Raw genomic sequence first — 26,585 nt, 5'->3', positions numbered from 1 at the left:
ATATAGTTTGGATGTTTGTCCCCTCCAAATCTCATGTTGAAATGTAATCCCCAGTTGGAGGTGGGACCTGGTGGGAGGTGTTTGGGTCATGGGGATGGATTCCTCATGAATAGCTTGGTACTATCCTTGCAATAACGAGTGAGTTCTCGCTCTGAGTTCATGTGAGATCTGTCTCTTTAAAAGACTGTGACACCTCCCCCCACTCTCTTGCTCCCACTCTTACCACATGATGCACTTGCCTCCCCCTTTTCTTCTGCCATGGGAGTTCCATATGCACCTAACTCTGGAGCTCCCAAGTTTATAAAACAGTTGCTAATAGAATAAGAAATGAGATAGACAGCAACACAATTATAGTGGGGGATTTCAAAGCTCCACCGACAGCACTAGACAGGTCATCAAGACAGAAAGTCAACAAAGAAACAATGGATTTAAGCTATACCCTGGAACAAATTGACAATCTACTATGATTGGAAGTTTCCTGAGGCTTCACTAGATGCAGATGCCAATGCCACACTTCCTGTACCAGCCTGCAGAAATGTGAGCCAAATTAAAACCACTTTTCTTTACAAATTACCGAGTCTCAGGTATTCCTTTACAGCAATGCAAGAATGGGTTAACACATAAGGCTTATGAGTTAACTGATTTGTGACCCTCCAAATATAATAAAGAACAAATGAAATATCTAACCATTGGGAGCCCTCTCTGTGGCTCTCCAGTCAGTTGGATGGAGGCTCACAGGGGTTATAACTACCTCATGAGATCAGCAGGTTATAATCCCTCCTAGGATTACATAACACACTATGCAGATATTTATAATTATATTGTGAAGGAGAAATTAGATGTGCGAGTATACATTTTGAAGTAGGAGAAAATGAAAAGGGACAGTAAGAGTAAAAGGTTTGGCTGTGATTCTGTTTGGTAAAACCTCTTTTGAACAAAGATTTCCTCAAAGAAACGAGAGCAAAATATAATCAGCTTGAGGGCTCTGAGTATAGCATTGTGTCATATGGATCAAAAGGAAGCTTAAGCTTTTGATCCCTTTTCTCAGGTGGGGAATGGGATTTAGAGGTATGTCAGTATCTACAAATTCAGTTCTAAGATGTTGAGAAGAAGCTTTGAAGCCAATAAAAAGCATAAGGCAGGATTTCATTAAAAATAGTTATTGGGGAACATTGAGCTGTGGTGTGGAATATCGGGCTAGCACTGGAATATGGGATTATGCACATACCCTAAGATGCCTCTGCGCCCAGTCACACCACAAGCTCTGAAACAGCACCCCTGAAATTTCTTTGCTGCAGACCTCAAGCAATGACTTCATGATGTTGGGAGCACTGGCAAAATCCGGTGCCTTGATGAGCCATTGGGAATGATGGCTGCAATCTTAACAGTTAAGTCTTTAGTCAGAGACGAATGAACTCATTTAATACAAAGCTTTTTCAAAATCCATGGGGGTGATTATGTAGACAGTCATAACTAAAAATAGTAATCCCTGAAAGTCTCATCCCATATTTACATTGCATTTAAAGGGCTATAAAGTTGGCATGGTGATTATATCCTATTGTGTCCAACATTTGGCATTTGAATTACTAAGGACCCATAACTTAACCCTCAATACTTTTGAGATAGAATTTATATAAATGATGAATGCTTTATTAAAGGTAATAATAATAGTGTCTTTACCATTTTCCAGTTCACAGAGCACTTTTTCACATATTATTTTTGAAAGAAAGAGTTTCTCTATAAACTAAAAAAAAAAAAAAAAAAAAAAGATGGTGTTCAGCAGTTGTAGTAGTATAAATTGTCTCCCCTAAAATTCAGATTTTGAAATCCTATCCTCTAGTACCTCACAGTGTGACATTATTTGGCAATAGGGTTGTTGCAGATGTAACTAACTTGAGATGCAGTCATTAGGGTGGGACCAATGCCAGTATGACTGAAGTCCTTATCAAAAGAGGATATTTGGACACAGGCATGCACACAGGGAGAACGTCACATGAACATGAAGGCAGAGATTGGGTGATGTGACTACAAGCCAAGGACTGCCAAAGCTTGCCAGCCAACCATTAGAAGCAAGCAGAGAGGCATGAACAGATGCTTCTTCACAGTCTTGAGAAAGAAGCAACCAGCTGACAACTTGATCTTGGACTTCTACCCTCCAGAGCTGTGAATCAGTAAGTTTGTGTTTGTGGTATTTTGTTATGGGAGCCCAAGCTAACTAATACAGCAGTCATCAACACATCCATGTTATTTGTGATTGTTCTGCAGCTTTGAGTGTTACCTTTTTTTCCTCCCACTTTCCCTTGAAACCTTCTGAAATTGGAGGTTGGTTTCCTTAGAGAAGGTGTGGATGTTGGTAAGGTTGGGTGAGGCCTGGGTAAGGAAGGGCAGGATAAGGGGTGTTGCAGGGTGAATGCCTGAGCCAGCAGAGGATGGTGAATGGTGGCCCGGAGAGTAGAGGCCTGAGAGAGAAAGACAGTCCATGCAAATGGACACCAAAAGCAAACAGGAGTAGCTATTTTTATATCAGACAAAACAAACTTTAAGGCAACAGTGGTTAAAAAAAGACAACGAGGGACATTATATAATGGTAAAAGACCTTGTCCAACTGGAAACTATCACAATCCTAAATATATACGCACCTAACTCTGGAGCTCCCAAATTTATAAAACAATTACTAATAGACCTAACAAATGGGATAGACAGCAACACAATAATAGTGGGGGACTTCAACACACCACTGACAGCACTAAACAGGTCATCAAGACGGAAAGTCAACAAAGAAACAGTGGATTTACACTATACCCTGGAACAAATGGACTTAACAGATACATACAGAACATTCTACCCAACAACTGCGGAATATACATTCTATTCAGCAGCACATGGAACTTATCCAAGAAAGACCATATGATAGGCCACAAAACAAGCCTCAATATATTTGAGAAAATTGAAATTATATCAAGCATTTTCTCAGACCACAGTGGAATAAAACTAGAAATCAACTCCATAAGGAACCTCCCTTGCACCAAGTCTCTTTTTTCCCTCACTGCTGCCAGAGCCATCACTCTAAAATATGTATCATTTCACTTATTTGCTCAGGGCTTCAGTGGCTGCCCAGAACATGCAGGATTATGCTGAAATTTCTTGGTGTGTACCCTCTTCATTATTGGCCTACTTTTCCATGTTTTTTTCTTTTTTTTGAGATTGATTGAAGTATGACTGACAAATAAAAGTATCTATTCAAGGTGTACAGTGTGCTGTTTGGATATACATCTACAGGGGGCAGATACGGAAACAGAAATACTGCACCATCTCACTTACACATGTGGAATCTAAAAAAGTCAAACTCATAGAAACAAAGAGAAAGCTGATTTTCCAATTTTATAACCTGCCTAGTGTTTTCTCTTGAACTCTAGCCATGAGGAACTATCAACTAATTCGCTTCCTGAATGTGTTGTGCTCTTCTCCATGGGTGTTCAATTCCACTTGCTTTTTCCGCTTTTTGCAATGCTATTTCTCCTTTGCTTTTTTTGCGGAAGTCCTTTTTGCTTTTTTGCTGAAATCCTTTTTGCTTTTAAGGCACCCCAAATGTGGCATTTCCCTTTTACTTCATGCTGGGCATGTAACAGTATGGAAGACAGCCAATAATTTAGTGGACGATATATGCATCAAACAAACCATCATAAATAATTACTTTATTTTCGTTATTTTAAGGACTTTGGAGGGGGAGTGTCCAACAGGTGGAACATGCCTGAAATGATGAAAGTGAGGCGACTTCTCTGAAGAAGTACTATTTAAGGCAAAATGTAAAGACTATACAGGAGTTCTCCAGGCAGAGAGTGGGCAAAATGACCTTCTGGCAAAGGAAACAGTATATATGAAGACCCCAAGAGAGGAAGAAGCTTCCTTTCCTGGACTCATGTGGTATCTGGAACATGTATGTAGGTGAAAGCCTTGTACTGTTATAATAATTTTCTGGCTGTGGGTCTTTTAAATGTAGAATGTAGGCCAGTCCTATTCATACTTATATTCTCAGAATCCTGCACAGTACTCATGCACACACAAAATTAGCACTTACTTTAATGTTTGTGAATAATGGATTTAGTGAAATAATGACTTGGATAGATGGATGAATAGACGGGTTCGATGTGCTTAAAAGACGCTATATATGGGTATCATGAAGTTAACAAACAAAATGAAGGTGATGAATATCAGCAGAAGAAGTAAATGACACAATCCACCAGATGAACCAGGGTCGTATCCAGGGTCAAGAATGCAGGTAGAAATCTTGACACTGGCAAATCCATGCAAGGATTGAGTCAAGAATCAGGAAACTTTCTTGCAGGAAACTTTCTTGTAGGAAATTGAGTCTAGGAATAACACTGCAACTCAATCTTCTTTAGATTGTTGGTCTATACAACAGAACAATCAGAGAACATTATTAGGCTGGAAGACAGTTGGCAAATTATGGTTCATAGGTCAAATCCAGCCTGCTGCCTAGTTTTGTAAATAAAGTTTTATTTTTTAATTTTGAGACAGAGTTTTGCTCTGTTGCCCAGGCTGGAGTGCAATGCCATGATCTTGGCTCACTGCAACCTCCGACTCCAGGGTTCAAGTGATTCTCCTGCCTCAGCCTCCCAAGTAGCTGGGATTATAGGTGCCTGCCACCACGCCCAGCTAATTTTTGTATTTTTAGTAGAGATGGGGTTTCACCGTGTTGGCCAGGCTGGTCTCAAACTCCCGAGCTCAGGTGAACTGCCTGCCTCAGCCTCCTGAGGATTATAGGCGTGAGTGCTGGGATTATAGGCGTGAGTCACTGCGCCCAGCCATAAAGTTTTATTAAAAGACAGTCACACCCATTTGTTTGTCATTTGACTGGGGCTGCTTTCACGCTATAATGTTAGAGTTGAGTGTTTGCTATAGAAAGCGCATGGCCTGAAAAGCCTAAAATGCTTACTGTCTGGCCCTGTACAGAAAGGTTTGCTGGCTCTTGGTCTGGAACATCAGCTGCTTGCTCAATGGTATTATTGAGTGCTACTAAGTATTAGGCACTGTTCTAAATTCTTCACATGTTAACTCATTTAGACCTTGTAACAGTCCTGTGAAGTAGGGGTTATTATTATCTCCATGTGATGGAAGAGAAACTCCAGGCACAGAAAAGTTAAATTATTTCCCTAGAAACATACAGCCAATGAGCTGTGGCCTTAGCCACTGTGCTATACTGCCTCTGTACAGAAGCATACTCTTTTTTTTTTGTTGTTGTTGTTGAATGGGTATAATAGGTGGGAGCCTCTTAGAGAGGTGAAAGTCACACCATCACCCTCTTAAATATAAGCTGAAGACTGGATGGCTCGTATATTCTTGCTTCTCTCCCAGTGGCTACTCTGAAAATTCTTGGAAAGACATAAGTAGAATTTAATGACCATTTGTTTCTTTATCCAGGACTGATAGCCATGCATGTAAGATATCATTTACTTCTTGCTTAATACACTTTCACAAAGTGAATTGTATAATTTTCCTAACTCAGTAAGGTATAAGCTATAGTCAGGCATAGTAGCTTTCCATCCAATTAAATATATGTTACAGGAGTTGAAGCTGGGAATTTTTAACATTGAGTAAGTCAGTGCAGATAGTGTAGGTTGCAAGTCTTCAATAACTTTACCAAATTTTGTCTTGTGATAATATGAACCTGTCTAGAGAAAATCTAAAGATTTGACTGGAAGTTAATACTAGTAGTGATGATTATAATCATATCATACATTTTTGTAGATCTTAGGACTTGATAAAAAAGATTTAAAAAGTGGTACGTAATCTGGAGTATCCATTTTTTTTGGAGAGAAAATAAAGGAGAGATAGCTTACATCTCATAAATGCTTCAAGGTCATCATTTCTCCCTGTCTTGCTAGAACAGGAAAATAAGGAACAAGACAGATAGCTGTCAGAACTCTGATCGTCTCCTGCTCTGTGGGAAACAGGACACGAAGGCCGAGGTGACATTGATAGAGACGTGCTGTGACATTGTTGGCACAGTATAATAGTGATCATCGCCATGGCTGGGGTGTGTTCTTGTACAATCTTTTCTGTAACAGGAACATTAGCTTCTACTGACAGAATCTTTTCTTCCTTCGATGCATGTCTTGTTATGAGACTCTTTCAGCTGGGTCAAGTGGTCCCCTCGTTCCTCTGTAGACGGAGCTGAGAAGGAGACAGCCATCTGTTTGGATGGCTTGGAGATTAACCTGCCTGAAAGGAGGGAGTTTGGAACAGATGATGGCTTTCAGACTTGGGTCCAGGATCCCTGCCTAGAATGACTGATCAGGTCTGTAATGCCAAGGGTCATTTCTTCTGCATGTTTTGGACAGCAGCTATTGAACTGCTGGGTTCCCAGTCACTTCCACCTAATTGGGGAAAGGGGGCCACCTGCTTGGTATCCCCAAAATAGCACCACTCTCCACCTTTCCCTCTTAGTCTCACCATCTCTCTGAGTCTTAGGGCTCACACCTACACTGCCGCAGAGGTTCAAGTCTGCAGGCTTCCACATGGCTAATGTGATTTTATTGCTAAGTCCAGGAAGACTTGTAGAGCATGATGCATGTGTCATCTGAGGAATTCAGAGCTGTTCAAAAATAGTTCATATTATGAGTAGGAAATTTAAACAAATTTATTGGAAAATGGGCCATATCATACACTTTTCAGAGATTCTTCTATGTGACTATAGAATGGCACCATGAGAGCATCATCTGTTTTCTGTTTATGCTATTTACCATGTCAGGTTATTTTTTATTGCCATATATATTAAATTTTGACGGTGAACAGATCTACTAAAAATAGAATTACAGCATATCATCTTAATTACAGCCATTTCAGTTGCTCATCAACATAACAATGAAAAATGGAAGGGTTACTATAACATTGCTGATTCGCCATCTCTTAATAGCTTTCTGCGAGTGTAGCATGTACTACCAGATAATTATGAAGATTAACTCTTGCAGATAGGATGCCTGTACCTATTTTTAATAATTTGTAAGCACTGAGGAAGGATGAAGAGTTGGAAATACAAGTCTACCCTTTTATCCTTATTGAACTGTTGGGTATTTAGTTTGCTTTTTTTACTTTTCCCTTTTCCTTAATTTTTTGTTATGGTGGAGAAGAGACTGGGGATAGCAAAGAAAGGAAGCAGTTAAATTGCTGTAAGAGTCACAGACAACACTCTTTAGAATAAATTAAAGTCCATAAGAATGAGTTTCCATATCTCTAAAACTCCACATAACTTATTTAATACTGCACAGAAGGCGGGTTATTGATCTGTGTGTGTAGTTGTTGGCAGAGAGGGAGAGTAGTATATTCCGGGAGCTTCTTTCAGTCTGCAGCATTACTCTAAGCAGGAAAAGACCCATGATTCCCTGTAGTGTCTTCAGCTGCCTCTATTAATGTATTGTCAAAATCATGGCAATAGGACACAAGGCAAATAGCAGTTTTGTATCATCTTGCTTATGAATATGACCATGAGTAAGTGCTAGTAGTCTTCCCTTATGAAACTGGGTTTTATAAGCAATAGACCAGATGTATATGCCCTTACATTATAAATGTACCTTTAAAAGTCTGATGTCTAAATCATGATATGGAATCATTTCCAATGTATAAAACTTGAAATTTCCAGAACAGAGCGCAATGTTTATTTCTACCAGCTTTCTCTACATTAAATAATTGTTTCAATATCAGGATGTGATTGGAGCTTGAAGAAGCTTCTCTTGGGATATCTAAGTATGGAATCCATTTTGATTAAATTTACTGGTAGTTGAGTCAGTATGTAAATGGCATCAAATAACCACTGGTCAATCTCCTTGAATGCATTAACTAGCCAAAGTCCAAGTAACAATGGCTTAGGAACAGATCCAGATTGTGTGGAGTCTGAGGCTGTTATGATTTGGGGGCTTTATCTGAGAAGAAGAATACAAAGTTGCATATGCTACATTTGGTATGAAAATGAATATTTATTTAGAATAAGAAATCACAAGTTATGCATTAAAAACTATACAGATATGAAATCATCACAAAATCCTGAAAAATAACAAAAATTTTATTAACTTTCTGATACACTTCTATAATTGCTACATTTTTAGTTGCATTTCCTTTGTCTCTTCAAATGGGAAAAATTTTAAATATAATTTTCTATAGAGATAATAATAGACAATAGTCTTTCCTTTGTCATGGTGGATTCAAAATTGATTTATATTACTGATGGTTTGGCAACATTTATTTCAGCTAAGAAACCATCTATTGGTAATATTATGCAAATGTTTAGGATTCCTTTTTTTTTTTTTTTTTTTTTTTGAGACGGAGTCTCGCTCTGTCGCCCAGGCTGGAGTGCAGTGGCTAGATCTCAGCTCACTGCAAGCTGCGCCTCCCGGGTTCACGCCATTCTCCTGCCTCAGCCTCCTGAGTAGCTGGGACTACAGGCACCCGCCACCTCGCCCGGCTAGTTTTTTGTATTTTTTAGTAGAGACGGGGTTTCACCGTGTTAGCCAGGATGGTCTCGATCTCCTCACCTCGTGATCCACCCGTCTCGGCCTCCCAAAGTGCTGGGATTACAGGCTTGAGCCACCGCGCCTGGCCAAATGTTTGGGATTCTTGTCAAACTGCAAGAAATCTCTTTAAACTTTGCTTTATATATAAAATTTATATTTTAGGCATTTTAAGTTATCTTAGGCATTATCTATTCTGAAATGTTATTTGATCTGACAACACTCATTAAACAGTGTTTTCGACATTCTCATGCAAATTGTGTTTTTCTTTACTAAGACATTCATCTGCTTTTACTTTTTTATTTTTGGGTTGGAACAGTCCTGGTGTAATTCCTTTTCTTGTGGTCACGATACTGATCTGCAAGCTTAGTTTCCATCGTGATATAATAAGAATTTTGGTGATACTGAAACTTCTGCCAACTTCTCTTTCAGTTTACGTTTTGGCTTTTTTCTTCGTATCACATTTGAATGTTAGTATTATCCATAATTCTGACAAATTAAAATGAATCTGAAATTAATGCATAAACAAGAGTAATTCAGTGCATCTAAAATTGCTGCTTTATTTTGTTCAGCTAAAAGTGTTGTAATCAAATTAATCTTATACTACACACAGTGACTTATTAATGAATATTTTACACTTGTTTATTCAGTCTATTTCACTGCCTTGGTAATTATATTGTGTGTTATTTCATCTAGAATTACTAGACTTTATCAGAACAATATGTGTTGGATATTCTGGGATTCAAGCCGCTATCTTGGGATGTATAAAATATGTAACAGCTATAGGTTTGTGACTTACAAACACAAACATTCTGGTAAATTTCACATAAAGAAAGTATTCTCATAGAAATGGGGAAAATGTGTGGTGCATTTATATTTGTGTATGTTGCATAATCAAGTTCATTCCTTACAGGAGGAAACTTCAATTTTGATCATGTGTCAATGAGAACAGAATCTTCTATGCAAAACGTTACACAAATTAGCTCTTGGCTTCCTACATTTCAAACCTTATTTCCCCTTCACAACCCACATAGTTTTGGTGCTGGATAAGTTGTAGACCATGTTAATGTCATAGTATAACTTCTGGCCAAGCATTTCTGATAAAAATGCCAGGTAAGTTGACAGGGTGGGCTGTAGAAACATTTCTGGAAGTCATTCCTGTACCGAATGGCTGGTCACAACTTAATAGAAATGCCTGAAGTTACAGACACATGTCCTGTTAAACCCCAACTCAGTATATGCCCTGCTCAGCTTCTTGTTAGCCTAAAACGCAAATGATTCATGATTACACCAAAGTTACCCTACATAGGAGAAAATGTGACAGAGGAAATGAGAGCATAAAGAGACAGCAGTCTAAACCACTATAGTTTAACTATCTCTCATTTGGAAATTTACAAAATTATACGATAGTATCAAGCATGTCTAGGTCTTCTCATGGGAAACTATAAGGTGCAAGACCCATGAAGCTCATAGTACACCTCACTCTGGGGGCAGATCTCTCTCTCTCTCTTCTTTCTCTTTTTCTCTTTCTTTTTCTTTCTCTCTTTCTCTCTCTCCCTCCCTCCCTCCCTCCCTCCCTCCCTCCCTCCCTTCCTTCCTTCCTCCTTCCCTCCCTCCCTTCCTTCCTTCTCCCCTCTTAAGTTCACTTTGCAATGGCCAGGGAGTGATTTCATCCCTTCAATGTGACAGACAACACAAGCTTATTTTGAGAAAGGAAGGCTGTTGGCTCTCTTAGTAAAGAAAAACACAGACCCAACACCAGGTCGTGGGGCGATGAAGTCTGGCGGAGTCAAAGGATTTAGAAAAAGACAGTTTGAGAGAGAAAAGTGGGACCGGAGGTCATTGCGATTGTGGAGGCTGCAAAGGCCCAGAGCTCTGGGAGCCCATGCTATTTATTGGTAATCCAACAGAGAAACAGGTGGTGAGAATGTGGAGGTCAAAAGGGCAGGCACATGATCTATAGCTGTGATGGTTTAACATTTATAAGGAACATGTTCTGCTACTTGAGATAATGGGAATACAATCGATCTAGGAGTCTAGGAGGGCCAGAAGCAAGGAGCCAGCAAGTCTAGACACATTCCAGAGGACATTATGTCAAACATGCAAGCCCTGCCTCAGTATTTTCCCCAAAACTCAGCTTTTTCCCAACATGTACCCCTTCTCTTTTTTGTAAAAGAGAAGGTATGATTATTACTATCATTATTACTAGCTATCATTATTACTAGTATAAAAGGTGACCTTTTAATTCAGCAAGAGGATTGCAGGCTATGCAGCCCTTCATTGCCAATTGGTGATCCAGCTTCATTTTTCTTAGCCCTTATGCAAACTGGAGTTGCTCTGTTTTGAACGCTCTCCACATATCTCCCCTTTCTCTTTTACAAGAGGACCCTTAATCCTAGGGGTTGCAGAAGGATAAAGGTCCGTCTTCTGTAACTTCTTGCTGAATGGGGTGATGATATTCCTGCCTAACTATTAGGGTCTCTTGTATTCAGGGAAGAGAGGAGCTGAGTCAGAAAGCATTGGTCCATTAGGCATTGTGACTCTGGTCAGTCCTCATTGCATCTTCGCATTCAGATTCATGGCTCATGAATCATGGCTCATGGCTCATACTGGGGGAACCCAGTCCATAGCTGGGATCCATGGGTCCCTCCGGTCTCCCATTCCATGGTTGTACACATCTTGAGGGCATCTACACAGTTTGTTCATCTCCTGCAAAAACACAAGCATACCCTCACCCCCACATTAGTAAATCTATTGAAACAGAAGCAAAAACTTTTGTGGCTGTGGCAGGGAGGCCACTGATGTTGAAAAACAGGCCCCTTCTAACAGAAGGCACAGGGAAAGCAAATTGAGGCTTTTCAGACCTTCAATTCTCGTTGTACAGTTGGGTCTGCTAGATGCTGTAGCTCATGATAGATCTTCAGATGTTTGGTGGGCACCCACACAGGCACCTGATCGTCACCCGGAGAGACACAAGCAAATCCTCTTCCCCATGTAATTATCTTTCCTTTTTTCTAGCTCTTTGCATGTGACCATATCGTTTTCTAAGGCCTGTGGCATTAAGATGAGTTAAAGAATGTAATGTTTGTGCATCAGCAAAAGCTTCAGACACCAAAGCATCTGCCCTTTGATTAAGTTTAAAGGACCAAAAGGTCCTGTTGGAGAGAAAAGAAAGAGTATTTTTATCCTTACCTCCCTCCCCTCTATTCCTTTTATGTTTGCCCTTTGAGTCATAGCTAATTTCCGTAGTTCACAATGTTCTTGTCTGTCTCTGCAAGTCTCTGGTAGTCTTTGCTAATCTCTACTTTTGTACCTCTTTAGGGCACTGATCAGTACTTCCCCAGGGCACTGACCTTATATTGCTAGTCTTCATCTATCTCTATCTGTCCCTGTGGTACCTGTTAGTTCCTGTGAGTTCCTGCAAGTCTCTATCTCTCTATTTATCTCTATCTCTATCTCTATTTATCTCTATCTCTATTTATCTCTATCTCTATCTGACTCTATCTCCATCTCTCTCTCTCTCTCTATCTCTCTATTTATCTCTATCTCTATCTCTATTTATCTCTATCTCTATTTATCTCTATCTCTATCTGACTCTATCTCCATCTCTCTCTCTCTATCTCTCTATTTATCTCTATCTCTATCTCTATCTCTCTCTATATATCTATCTCTATCTCTATTTATCTCCCTTTACTTACTTAGTTCTACTTACTTAGTTCTACTTACTTACTTAGCTTTACTTATTTACTTAACTCTACTTATTTACTTAGCTCTACTTACTTAGCTCTGCTTACTTTCCTGGAAACCTTTTTTATGACCTTGGGTAGAGCTCAGAAGGCCACACTTTAAGCTTCAGCAAGAGATAAAACAGGGACCCCGGGCCCAGCACCAGATTGAAGGGAACAGGAAGTGCTCTCCCCTCCCCAAAGCAGGAAAACTAGAGTTTGGCCCTTGCAAATTTCCACTCCACATCAGCATCATCCTCAATTTCCTGGAATGAATTGTTGATCATGGCAATTAACATATTTACCAAAACAATGACCGTTGAAGCATTATAGACTCCATAAAGAACATAACCAATGTTTTCAATGAATTCGTGGTTACAGTTGATGACCACTGATTGTACTTCAGAAAGTCCAAATATAGCCCAGAACAGTGTCTTAAAACTCTGTTGTGAAGGTTTCGTTTTGTTTTGCACCAATGTAGTAGGAGTAGAGGTTGAACTTTCCCATCATAAAGGCCACAAACACCACAATGAACACATTCAGCCCATATCATGCCTGTGTGCTTGTTAAATCTGTTTTTCTCTGGCAGAGGCAGGTTACCAGGAAACTGAAGCTTCAGCATGACTTTACTTGCCCTATGCAAAGCAGCCTGTGATTTATTTTTTCCAGAGATTACTGCCCACCAGGCCTGTGTGTCAATCTATAAGCATCCAACAGCAGGTCTACTGTACAAATAGGTCTTTTGTCAGACGCTTGATTAACCCAATATACAGCCTTTCCTGTTGGATTAGTACTACCAAAGCCTCCTGTTCTTTTCACTGTGCTGCTTCCCAGCTTTCTGTCAACAACTGAGCAAGTCTTTCTCCTAGGGAAGCAGACCACAGAGTTGAGGAACTAACAACTAATTGAATTTCTCTGGTACAAGCAGAGTCAATTATTTCCATATGCACAGTGATACCTTTCAAATTTAGACTAGACCTTCCAAGTAATAGACTGACTGTTCTTGAAGGTAAGTGTCCCCTAACTCCCATAGGGACCTTTTTTGGTGGCTCCCCAGGAAGTAAAGAGATGGGAATTGTGCTGCAAAGGTCTACAGCAGCACTGCCTGCTGTGGTGGGGAACAATTGTCGTACGTTTGTAAGGGCACTGCTGGGCCAGAAATGCCTCAGTTTATTGAGGTGCTCTCTGAATAAACTAGCCTCAGATTCCACTGGGTCTTAGTACTACCAATTGCTCAAGGTTTTAATGTTGTAACTACAGTAGTGGTAAGTTTTGTAGCTAATTCATTTTCTCGCCCATTAAGGGGAGAGAGAGGAGATGGCCATTCACTTAATTCAGCAGGTGGAGCCAAGGGGATAGTAAAACATGCTTTTTTCAGTTTCCCTTTTTAAATTTAATTTCTTCCAGTTTCTGTTCCTCACATTCAGAATCTGCAGTTAGTTTTTTATACTCATCCTCCTCTTCCTTATCTGAATCTGTGTTGTCATCTGTTTGAAATGGCTCAAGAGCTGCTTTTATTAGCACCCACATTGACCAAACCAAGACTGGAATTTTTGCTCCATCTTTATATGCTTTTTTAAAATCTCTGCCAATTCTCTCCATTCATCCAACTTCATAGTCCCTTGTTCTGGGAACCATGGGCAAAACCGCTTACTGCACTAAAGATTGATAACAAATTCTGAGTACTAACTTTCACTCCCCCTCTTTGTAATAAATGCCTTAAGAAATTTAAATAAGTAGAATGTCTGCTTTCACTTTGTCTCATTGTTGCCTGGTTCTTCTGAGTGCTCAGCTTTCCTGCCAAGCTTCATTTTAGATGTCCTCGGGTGTCCTTTGATGAAGCGTCCACTGGTTTCACACACTCTAGTGTTCCTTCACCGGGGTCTTTGTCACCCCACGTTGGGCTGCCAGGAATGTTGGGGTGATCAGACCCAACACCAGGTTGTGGGGGCAACAAAGTCCAGCAGAGTCAAAGGATTGAGAAAAAGACAGTTTGAGAGAGAAAAGTGGGACCAGGGGGCCATCGCGATTATGGAGGCTGCAAAGGCCCAGAGCTCTGGGAGCCCACACTATTTATTGGTAATCCAACAGAGAAACAGGTGGTGAGAATGTGGAGGTCAAAAGGGCAAGTGCATGATCTACAGCTGTGGTGGTTTAGCCTTTATAAGGAACATGTTCTGCCACTTGAGATAATGGAGAGCAGGCTTTCTTTTAACCCAAGATACAATCAATCCTGGGAGAGCAAGGAGCAAGGAGCCAGCAAGTCTAGACACATTCAGAGGACATTATGTCAGACATGCAAGCCCTGCCTCAGTATTTTTCCCAACACTCAGCTTTTCCCCAACAGAAGGCCATAGATCCATGGAACAATGATCTATGTATGGCACAGGCTTGACATTTCTCATGTTTTTAAGGGGCAGCAATTCTTTTTTACTAAGTAACTTGTAATTGTGCTCATTGGCTTTTTCTAACATTTTCTGTTGAAAATAAGGCAAATGGTTTCACCTTAGGAAAGTAGTGAAATGGCTAGGTTAAATAGACTTTCTAAGTTTAAACAGTGCCTTAATGGCCTCAATATTTGGGAAATGCTCTGTTAAATAGTTGTAATTAATATAAGACTTCCCAGAGTCTTTGAGATGTTAATGTGAATATCAAAGGTGCTTTAGGAAGGGATTAGGGTATGCAACATTTCCTAAACTTATTTGATCAATGTCTTTTCTTTTTATTTAATCCTCAGGCTCTCCTATGGACCTGACCTAGTGGAGAAATACAAAGCTTTTATTTCCATTAGCCACTAACAGGTGAGGAGTCAGGACTGATATTCCTGCCTGAGTCAGCTGAGATTACACATTTAATAAACACTTATGGTTCAATGACAATATAATTTTCAATAAAACTCTGTTCTTAATAAAATCATAGTTATTCAGAAGTTTGTGATTACTAACATTTACATAGAATTTTTAAAATTTAATTTAAAGTTCTGGAATACAAGTGCAGGATGTTTAGGTTAGTTACATAGGTAAATGTGTGCCATGGTGGCTTCCTGCACCTATCAACCCATTACCTAGGTATTAAGCCCCACAAGCATTAGCTGTTTACCCTAAGCTCTCCCTCCCTCCACCCCCACAACAAGCCCCAGTGTGTGTTGTTCCTCTCCTGTGTCTATGCATTCTCATTGTTCAGCTCCCACTTGTAAATGAGAACACGCAGTGTCTGGTTTTCTGTTCCTGCATTAGTTTGCTGAGGATAATGGCTTCCGGTTCCATCTATGTTTCTGCAAAGGATATGAACTAATTCTTTTTTTATGGCTGCATAGTATTTCATGGTATATATGTGCCACATTTTCTTTATCCAGTCTATCATTGATGGGCATTTGAGTTGATTCTACATAGATTTTAAAATAGATCTCATTCAGAGAAGGTTACAATGAATTGAAGAAACTCAAGACACAAAATGACCATCTTTCTGATTCACATTGATTCTGGATTATAAACTTTTGCAGAAATCTTAGACATTTGTTCCTGCTGTAATCAAGATGCCTCATAAGGGCTTGATGACAGTTTTAAAGATGAGTTTAAAAGAGAAGGAGAACCAGGTGTGGTGGCATGTGCCCAGCTCTTTAACTAGTCTCAGCTACTTGGGAGGCTGAGGTGGGAGGAATTCTTGAGCCCAGGAGTTTGAGGGCAACACAGCAAGACCCCATCTCTTAAAAAGACTAAAAGAGGGAGCTGAGTTATGAGTAAGAATGGAAGAACATGGCTGTGAGAATGAAAGGGAGGAGTTATACAAAATGACAGATGAGAGATGATATGCCTTGCTGACAGGGTCAAGGCTGAGAATGAAGGCTGAGTTAGATAGCTGTGTTGCTGTCCATTGACACAGAGGCCTTTACTGGTGGCAGTGTCTATTCTGCTCTGCTATTGAATCTCAAAATTGAACCTACCTCTCTACTTCCACTGCCATTGCTCAAGTTCAGTTCAGCTTTTTTTCAAAACTGCCTCTTATTTTCCTAACTGGAACCCCTGCCTTATAGTTTATTTTTTTTATTGCAGCATTTTCTCTTCACTGATGCCAAAACTACCTTCCAAAATATAAACATAATGATGCTCTGGACAATCACACAAGTCTTTTGGAAAAGAGCCATGGTTACTGCAAAGTGAGAGGAGAAAAGGAGGGGGAAAAAGGAGTTGGCCAAGGCTCTGGTCATCAGGGCACACATTGTGCACCAGGTGAAGGGTAAAAGCAGAGGAAAGCAGAGCCTTTGTAGTGCAGCTTACACTGTAGAGCAGGCATATGTCCCTAGTTCTATTTCTCTAGCACTCAAGATTGAAGGCAAACTGCTATTGAGGAGTTGAGCCAGTCCCCTCCTGTGTTGATCTGAGCCTCATCGACTGTAGACACCCACAGTATGAGGTGCAGTGCATGTTCACTTGTCTATGCTCAATCACACCACCAATTTACTTCCATTTCCTAATGTCATTTATTTCCATTAAAATTCTCTCCCTGTTTAGTGTGGCTGGGGCTTGGTGCAAGTCTTTTGAATTTCCTCCTGAAAAATCAAAGCTTACTGCTGTCAGATAAGATGAGAAGAGAGAACTGATGAAGAAAGAAAGAAAAAGGTACAAAGAAGTACTTATACTATACTTCCTGGTGAAAAATGGCAACAGGGGAGTTTCAAGCTAAAGTTAAGAATAAGAAGAAGAGGCGGGCAGATCACAAGGTCAGGAGATTGAGACCATCCTGGCCAACATGGTGAAACCCCATCTACACTAAAAATACAAAAATTAGCTGGGTGTGGTGGTGTGTGCCTATAATCCCAGCTACTCGGGAGGCTGAGTCAGGAGAATCGCTTGAACCTGGGAGGTGGAGGTTGCAGTGAGTCAAGATTGCACCGCTGCACTCCAGCCTGGCAACAGAGCTAGACACCCTCTCAAAGTAAATAAATTAATTAAAAGAAGGAGAGGAATGAATGGAATCACAGGTTCAAGGAATAACATTAGGAAACCAACTTTAAAGTCATTAGTTTACGGTTTCAAGTCTTGCTCTGCCAGTTTCTGGCTCTGCTTGTTAATATGTAAAATAGTAAAATGGGATTAATAACAATGAGTGTCTCATAGAGTGGTTGTGAGAATAAATATTTCATATACTTAGTTAATTAGTCAGTGCTGACTTTTTTTTTTTTTTGGAATTGATGATAGCCTGATCAACAGAAGTTAGGACTGAAGTTAGAAATGTTAGAAGTTAAAAGAAATGAAGATTAATCCTTTATCTTTTTCTACATTGATTGACTTATTGAAAAATTGTTACAATTTTTTGAGCACCTGTTTGATTTTAGGGAGAATCCTTCAAAACAGAAGACACTGTTAAGAAGTGTAGAATCTAGAAGCTGAGAGGATACAGCTACTTTAAATCCTTTTTTGAAGTGAGACATAGACAATTTAAATGTCAATTGGATAATTCATCAATAGATTAAAATTTCAGAGTGTTAGAGCTAAAAAAATACCTCATAGATCATTCACTCAAACTCTTTCATTTTCCAGATGCCCAAGCTGAGTTGCATCATTCATTCATTCATCCTTCATTCATTTACAATGTTTATTGAGTGACACCAGTTTGTCAGATATGGTTACCTGACAGGGAGTTCCTGAGACACAGCAGTGAACAGAACAGAACCAATTCATGCTCTTTTGTAGCTTACGTTCTAGTAGAAAAGGCAGACAAAAAACAAACAAAATAGCAGAGGTAACGTGTCCTAAGACAAAAATAAAACAAGGTAAGAGTAAAGAGGGGAAGCAGACACATGTGTTAGTGCTTTGTGTGTATGTGTGCTGTATTAGTCTGTTCTCACACTGCTAATAAAGGCATACCTGAGACTGGGTAATTTATGAAGGACAAAGGTTTAATTGACTCACAGTTCCACGTGGCTGGGGAGGCCTCACAATCATGGTGGAAGGTAAAGGAGGAGCAAAGTTACATCTTACATGGCAGCAGGCAAGGAGAGCATGTGCAGGGGAACTCCCCTTTATAAAACCATCAGATCTCATGAGACTTATTCACTGTCACAAAAACAGCATGGGAAAAATCCGCCTCCATGATTCAGTTACCTCCCACTAGGTCCCTCCCATTACACCTGAGAATTATGGGAGCTACAATTCAAGAGAGATTTGGGTAAGGACACAGAGCCAAACCATATTATGTGCATATGCTGTTTTTAAAGAATGTTCAGGGGAGGCCTCTTTGATCAGGGGATATTTAAGTAGGTACTTAAAGGATGTGAGTGCCAGATTTGCTTGTCCTGGAGCAAAGTAGCACTTTAAAGAAGATGCCTGTTCAGATAGCTTGCCCAACTCTCCAGGATAAATTCAGAAGAGTGTTCGATATGAAGAGAGAAAACAGAAGGGCTATATCAGAGGAAAGGTGACACAAGTGCACTTTTGGCGATGGCTCATGATGGCTCTCAGAAGGTTACAGGAACCCTTCATTGGAAGGCTGGCAGGAAGTGAGGTGGAGTTAGGGCAGGGAGCAAAAAGACTAAAATATGTGTCTGTATGTGGGCTTTTGATGCATAGGAGCATGAGTTGATGTGAGGATATCTGAGACTGCTTTATCTACTGCAGAAATATTACCATGAAATTTAAAGGAAAATTAAAGGAAAACAGTGTGTAGGTTCTAGAGCGTATTCTCACTGAGGTAGTAGCATAACAATTTAAAAATCCCTGACAGCAGAACTGATTGTTAGATTGTTAGAAGGTTTAAGTTGGAATGTGAGAGAGGGCCACCAGCCTCATTCTTTGTATTCTCATTGTGGGGGTTAACTGTCAACAAGAGAGCAATTTCAAAGACAAGCTGAGAATGAGGGTATTTTGGCATCATGCCACCAACAAGAAGGTCATGAATGTAAATAAGGTAATAAAAATATCAGTGAAATGGTGCACTGTTGACAGGTGGTGCTCCAAAAACCAAACCAAACCAAAAACCCATGTGATATTTGGAAGATCAACTCTTTAGACAGAAAATTCTATTAGCAATTCTATAGGGAACAACTCTCTGTAGGTGAAATGTCTTAGAAGCAACAAATTCTTTTTGTTCATGGTTGAATAAAATTAGGTAATAATGCAATAATCTCCTAATTGAGAGAGTATCCTGGAGATATCAACCATACCTAGAATGACCAGGAGAGGCTAGAGGACTTGATTGGGCTTGCCTAATTAAATATCTGGTTTGTTTCAAGTGGAAGAGTGAATTCACAAGACTAACTGTAACTTCAGGAAAAGTCCTAAAGACTCCAGCGGAAACAGTTCTTAACCATAGAGTTTTAATGACAGAACCTGCCTTTAAAATTTGTTTTTGCATATTCTTTATGAATGACAAAAGCATAATACCCTATCAAAGATGCCTAAGCCTTTTAAAGTGTGTTCTTATCTATAAATAGATGGAAAACAGAACTTGAAAGTATTTGGAAGAAAATGTACACATGTTAATATTAGACTGTAGGTATAGGATATTTTCACATAGGTGTGCCCTTTTGGGATCTTCCTGAGAAGGCAGATACCAAGCTGAAAGTCTCTATGATTTAATTAATTAAGTGAAGCTACAATGCTTGCGAGTTCACAAGAACTGGGCTGTGGATGCCTCTTGCCTAATTCAAAGTGGTAAAGTTTATATATGTTAGAAATAATCTTCTAATGCAGTCATTTCATCATTCCCTCCCACTTTCATTCTCTTATTACTGATATGGTTTGGCTGTGTCCCCATCCAAATCTCATCTTGCATTGTAGTTCCCATAATACTCACGTGTAGTGGGAGGGACCCTGTGGGAGGTAACTGAATCATAGGAGCGGTTGCCTCCATGCTGCTATTCTCATTATAGTGAGTTCGCTCGAGATCTGATTGCTTTATAAGGGGCTTTTCCTTGTCTGCTCAGCAGTTCTCCTTCCTGCCATCCTGTGATGAAGGATGTGTTTGCTTTCCCTTCCACCATGATTATGAGTTTTCTGAGGCCTCCGTAGCCATGTGGAGCTGTGAGTCAATTAAACTGCTTTATACATTACCCAGACTTGGGCAGTTCTTTATAGCAACATGAGAATGGACTAATACAATCACAATGCCAGGGACTCTATCAGGGCCGGTGTGCCACTGTGATCTTTGCCCTTAAATGGAAAATGTTTATTGTCAGATGTCTCCTCTTCCCTCCCTTTCAACAATTAATGCCACTGACCTCAACAATGGCTTAGGGTACAGAACATTCTTCAGAATCGATGCTTCCCTTGATTTCTTCACCTCATATTTAGTACTTGAGTTCTCTGGCATAAATCAGAAGTATGGCAAATTGTGGAAACCCTATATATCATCTAGAAGATAGGAGAAATAGTTGAAGACAAAATGTAGTTGTCAGTAGGTACTCATCAATTACTGTGTATATTGAATCTACAATAGCCACCGATTTTTAAGTGGTGTCATCATTTTATGTAAAACTAAAAGCAATGCTTCTGCATTACACCAAGGCACAATGTTTCTTACATCCTACAATTTTTATTTCACATTACTAAGAGATTATTTTAGATTTAGATTTTTCTTTTATCATCTATCATCTTTGTGCATGTATGCATCTTTGTGCATCTTCACTTTGTGCAAGAGAAATAAATTGTTATTGCAGGAGGATGTGGAATGATAATCATTCCTCCCATGAAGAATATTTGCTTCACTGTTATTAGATTTATACTGTGTTGCTCAGTATCCTTGCCTTTCTGCTTGTCTATCACATTTTATTTAATGCTGAGTAATAGTGCAAAATTGTAAGGAACACAATGAGACTCATCATTTGTTGTACCAGCAGTGCAAATAACTCAATTAAAGTGACAACCATATGAAGAGCTATGACCAAATTTGCACATGTGCAGGGCAATTACAACTTCCTCACAACTGTTCCTGGGTGGCAATGTTTTAAGACACCATCAATTAGAGAATGTATTTCAATTTCAGAAATATTTAAGGTGTGGCAAAAATGGGCATCCAGTTTTTAACAAAATATGGTAATTACAAAAATATTAGGTAACAAAGACCTGTAATACTTTCTAATGCTGTGGGACAATAGGGAAGAAATGTTGGTCAGAGAATAGTTGACTTTGCCTTTAATCTCCTGATGAATATATCCCTAATTTCAAATGAACCCTGGCACGAAAGAGATGCTCAGTACCAACCTCTTTAGGTAATGAATGAGAAGCTAAGGTTGACTTTTCTTCTCTGATGGAGAAGATAAGTTTTCTTAAAAAAATCGTAGCTGATGTATAATAACATAAGTTAATTTTGACAAAAGAAAGATCACCAATGACCTCACAATCCTAATATGATTACTTTTATTTTTTTATATTCACCTTAGTGTTCATCTGTGTAAATTTTTAGTGTTTGTAGTTGTAATCATAATGAATATAATGTTTTTATACATTTACACTGAATATTATATCATAACAGTGGGATTATAATTTTATGGCTGTGTAATATTCCACTGAATTATACACAGTAATTTATTTAAAGATTCATTGTTATTATACATGTAGATTACTTTTGATGCTTTGCTGTTTTAGTTAAAGCTGTAAATAACATTATCATGCATTTAGTTTTCCCTTCTGTTAAATTATTTTCTTAGGAAACATTCCCAGGAGTGGAATTTTTGGGTGACAGGGAATGATACATTTTTTATAGCTCTTGGTTAAATTGCCATAAAAACAGTTTCTAATAAAATTAAGTGGCAATTTCTCCTTAAAGATTCTGAAGGACAGGGGACTATTAGCCACTTTATAATACTGCTTCATTTTCTAGGATGTATATGTCATTGGAGGCATGGCTTAAGAAGAGAGGAAAAAACAAATTGCTATTGCTTGGTTACTACAACACTCCCCAAGTTTCTTACAGCCTGGATGCTGCAGTTCAGTTATTTGCTCTGCTTTCTAGCTTTCTCAGCAATTTTGCAACTGAATATAAGGCTCTAAGGGTCTCTGAGTTAAGGGAAATCGGGCATTACTAGGTAGAACATGGAGCAAAATTCCTTCTAAGCTTTTCAGAACTGGATAGAAAAAGGTAAGATTTGATTAAGAAGGGTGGATTGGTTACAATGTAATTTGCAGAGTCGCTGTATGGAATTACTCCAATTTACAGGGTCAAAATGATGATTCCTATTTTGCTAGATTCAAGATAACTTATATAGTCACAGTCTTTGAAAAACAACATCTATAACCACCAAATATAGACTGTGGCTAAAAGTTAAGGGCCTGAGAAGGCTATATATGAATTTAGGACAGAAGTATATGCGTCTTAGGAATGTATGCTATTTTAGAATAAAAAAAAAATCCTTTAGGTCGTGTCCAGGTTTCTACCATATCCTCCTTATAGCACAAAGAATGTAAGTAACTGAGATAACAGAGATATTTATTTGTTTCCCATAATACTGAAGGAAAAATTTAAGCAGGCATTACAATTCACACAATTCTTATACAGGCTGTGTTCTTCATATAGGAGGGTTACTTTGTTGACCTATCTGTTGACCTATCCTAAGTAGAGCCCTTCTTTGTTTTCCATGAAACATGTTATCTCTGTCCTCACAGTTACAAAGGACTTAAGCATCTTTTTGAAAAAAGGCATGCTTAAGTAACTTTTTTAGAAAAGGACCAGGGATGCCATCTGTGGCTATGGGAAAGCAAAACAAAACAATATTATCTCCAGAGAATGTCACAATGGTTTTCAGAACACACAAACTGCTGTTTGTACACCTGTCTTAGGATCACCATGATACTAAATCTCAAAGAAAGTCTCAATACACATGGGATATTATGATACCAAAGAGCTCAAAGACGAAGTTTGAGTTCAGATTTTCAATCATTTTATTTTTGTAGAATTTATTATAGAAATTTGTAAATTAGTAAATTATTTCTAGCATTTTGGTTAAACATTTTGTGCTGTCTGTGCTGTTAACCATGGAAACACATTTGTGTTTTAGTAATCAGGACTCGTTCAGGTGCAAGTGACAGAAACACAACACAAACTAATGAAAACAGTACTTGGTGGTTCATCTTATAGGGCAGTCTGGATAGTTTTGGGCACAACTTGATCCAGGGGCTTGAAAAATGTGATCATATTTCTATTTTAATCTCCATTCCATGGTTCTGTACTTTTTGTCTTTTTCATGCAGGTTCTAGCCATTTGTTAGGAGAGATGGGCCCTGGTAGCCCAAAGTATGCACTTACTGTTTTTGAACCCACCAAAAGAGAGTTCCTGTCTCTGTAAGCACCAAATCTCAAGATAGACTTTAATTGACTATGTTGGTGTTAGATGCCCATCCATGAAAAAAATAGTTAAGAAAATGATATCCTCTCATTGGTGAACGTGAATAATCCTTCATCCCTTTGGCAGGTGGGGCCAGGCATCAAGACTGATTGTGGATTTTAATAGGGATGGCGCTACTGGAGAGAAGGATGCTCCTACTGGAAGGAAGAGATTCTGAGCAAACCCAACAAGTAGTCATGTCAGTGGCAGTTCTAAATGCCAACAAGATCCACTAAACATTGGTTACCTTTGAGAAGATCTTTCCCAGTATTTTTCCTTTTCTTTTGTATTTGCTTTCCATAATCTTCTGTGTAATCTGACATTTAAGTGCTTGTGTTTAGAAGACTGCATCAATTGTGTACTGTTTCTTGTGCATAAATAGATATGAGCTTTAAATCAAAGGAGGTAAAATCTATTGTCTCTTTCTAGTATTTGGAATTATTTCCTTGTTTTTCTAATAGCATTGATTATTGGGCTTTGATGTAATGGGATTCACATCTTTACAAAACTTCTTTCTATAACTTTGTGGTTGGTACTCAGTGGTCTCAACACCTGAAAGAATAATGGTTTTCTTTTCTTGAAATAATAATGGTTTTCTTTTCTCAACTCAACTTCTGCTCTGTATACCAACATAATTAACAGACAGATATACCAAGTGCTCCAACTTTAAGGATTTTCTCTTGAGGAAGATTTAGATGCGATATGAACCCTTTAATGTACTTATGCTTAAATGCGGATGCGTTAGACCAAGTGACTCATCTCTAAATCTCCCCTAAGGAGTCATGATCTTGCAGCCTTCCAAGTAGCAAGTTTTCCCATTAGAATGAACTTCTCTGTTCTTTCAGTAGTGTGTTTTATATTTCCTTACTAAATCTTGATCATGGGACTTATTAGCCATGTGTAAGCAACTGTAAGTTTCTTTATTCTAGCAACTGGCTAATGATATGTAGAAGGAAGTCCACCTTCTGAAGTTAGTGACTTCTAAATACTCAGCCTACAGAGTCCCTCCAGACTTTCTGTAGTTTTCCTGTGAGCATGCTGAGGATTTGGACTAAAGCATCACTATTCTATAACCCAAGGAAAGTATGTGATATGTCTTGAGAATAACTCTCTGATCTGTGGATATACAGGAAACACTCCAGTTTTTCTACATAAGTTACCTAAATAATCTTCCTTCCTTCCTTCCTTCCTTCCTTCCTTCCTTCCTTCCTTCCTTCCTTCCTTCCTTCCTTCCTTCCTTCCTTCCTATCCCTTCCTCCTTTCTTTCACTGAATTAATGAACAACCCACAAACTGAACTGGTTTCAATGTAAATGGGTTCAAAATGAGAACTAACCAATGTCTGAAAAAATAGCTTTACATTTCATTGCCTAAGATAAATAATGCTCCATGTCAAAGAGTAGACTTTCCACAGTTCATAAAGCAGTGATATTTATGTAAAATTTATTTTTAAAATAAACTAATTTTAAAAATGTAGATTTTCAGAACCATCTTAAAGGGGCTGGCTGTAGAAAAAAAAAATTGCCAATGTTTTCTATTAAGATTAAAGTCTCAGGAGAGGGATGGACTAAAAAAAGATTTCTTTTTAATTTGGAGGATGTTTCTTTTTTCAAAAACATAATGAACCAGCCATTCCCAAATTCTGTCTAAACTGGAAAGAAAAGGACAAAAGAGGATAAAGTGAATGCTGACTCGTCTCTAGCTTAACTCTTTCACAACTGCTCCTTTCCAGGGAGCAACTTGTTTTTCCTGGGTCTTTAAGTCTACTTGGTGGGCCGGACTGAGAGCTCGTTGATGAGACACTTCATGTCTGCCGTCTACTTCTTATTCCTCAGAGCGGTTGTGCATATGTGGTTGTGTTTATCCTCTCAGTTATCACTCATGGTTTAGTTATTTCCACTCTGGATCATGCCTTACACACACACACACACACACACACACACACACACACACACACACTCTCTCTCTCTCTCTCTCTCTCTCTCTCTCTCTCTCTCACCTTAAACCTACTTCTTAGTTTTTTCAAAGCTATCTCTCATCTTTTTACTCTACCACCACCTTATTCTTATTGCATTTATGAGCTAGTGAATGAGAGTCATCATGGAAGAGAAAGGTGAGAATAGTTTTGGCTGTATACACACATCAAGAACAAAGTAAATCATAAGTTCTGAAATGAAATAAGACATGAAAAAGTAGTATCACCTCCTAAGACTTTCTATTGTAGATATTCTCAATCTAATGTTATTTGCCCCTGTGTTAAACCTGGTTTTTATCAAGCAACAATTGAGATAAGTAAAAACAGTCTTGTGTCAATTGCACTTTTTAAATCTCTGAATTATAAAAGTTTGTTTTATTTGTATGCATTTGGTTCATTCAAAGTATAACAAGGGGGTAAAGCAGATTTGCAGAGGAAAATTAGCAAAAGGATTAACCGACAGCTGATGTATAAAAGCAGGCTTATTTTAATTAAAAAGTATGGAAGGTAAGTCACTTAAATTGTGTTTACTTAATAAATTATTTTCAGTCTCTATTACGAAGGTTTAATAATTACACATGACATATATTTTTAATGAACAAACATGAAATGCTGATTATGTTTCTTATTATTTGGAGAAGTAGAATATTAAAAATTAAAGCTTTTCTTGCAGCAGCCACTTTAAGTAAAAAGCTCTGACTGATGCCTGTGAAATTACTCAGATTAAGATTCAGCTCACATAAGAAAATGCCACAGGTAGCACATTCTTTCTTCTGCTTTTCCTTTTTTGAGGTAAATAGCAAGATGGAAAAAAAGTGAACGCTGATGAAAAGCTCAACTTCTTCCCAAAATTATTCTTTGTTCACCATGTTCAGTTACGTATTAGAAATATGCTGGGTGCAGTGGCTCACAATTGTAATCCCAGCACTTTGGGAGGCTGAGGCAGGATGATTACCTGAGGTCAGGAGTTGAAGACCAGCCTGGCCAACATGGCGAAGCCCCATCTCTACTAAAAATACAAAAATTAGCCGGGTATGGTGGC

At 38.8% G+C, this 26,585-nt stretch overlaps 1 long non-coding RNA gene across 1 annotated transcript in view; it reads left to right on the top strand.

The window, feature by feature from the left end:
* The window catches only part of LOC139362513 (uncharacterized), a 185,578-nt gene extending 161,635 nt beyond the window's left edge, over positions 1-23,943 (top strand). The window contains exons 2-3 of the long non-coding RNA XR_011621619.1: positions 16,762-16,869; positions 23,657-23,943. This is a non-coding gene — a long non-coding RNA (uncharacterized lncRNA). The remainder of the gene's footprint in view (positions 1-16,761; positions 16,870-23,656) is intronic.
* Positions 23,944-26,585: the final 2,642 nt, after the last annotated feature.

Source organism: Macaca nemestrina, chromosome 4, assembly GCF_043159975.1.
Source record: "Macaca nemestrina isolate mMacNem1 chromosome 4, mMacNem.hap1, whole genome shotgun sequence".
NCBI lineage: Eukaryota > Metazoa > Chordata > Mammalia > Primates > Cercopithecidae > Macaca > Macaca nemestrina.
This window is presented reverse-complemented; position numbering and strand designations above follow the sequence as displayed.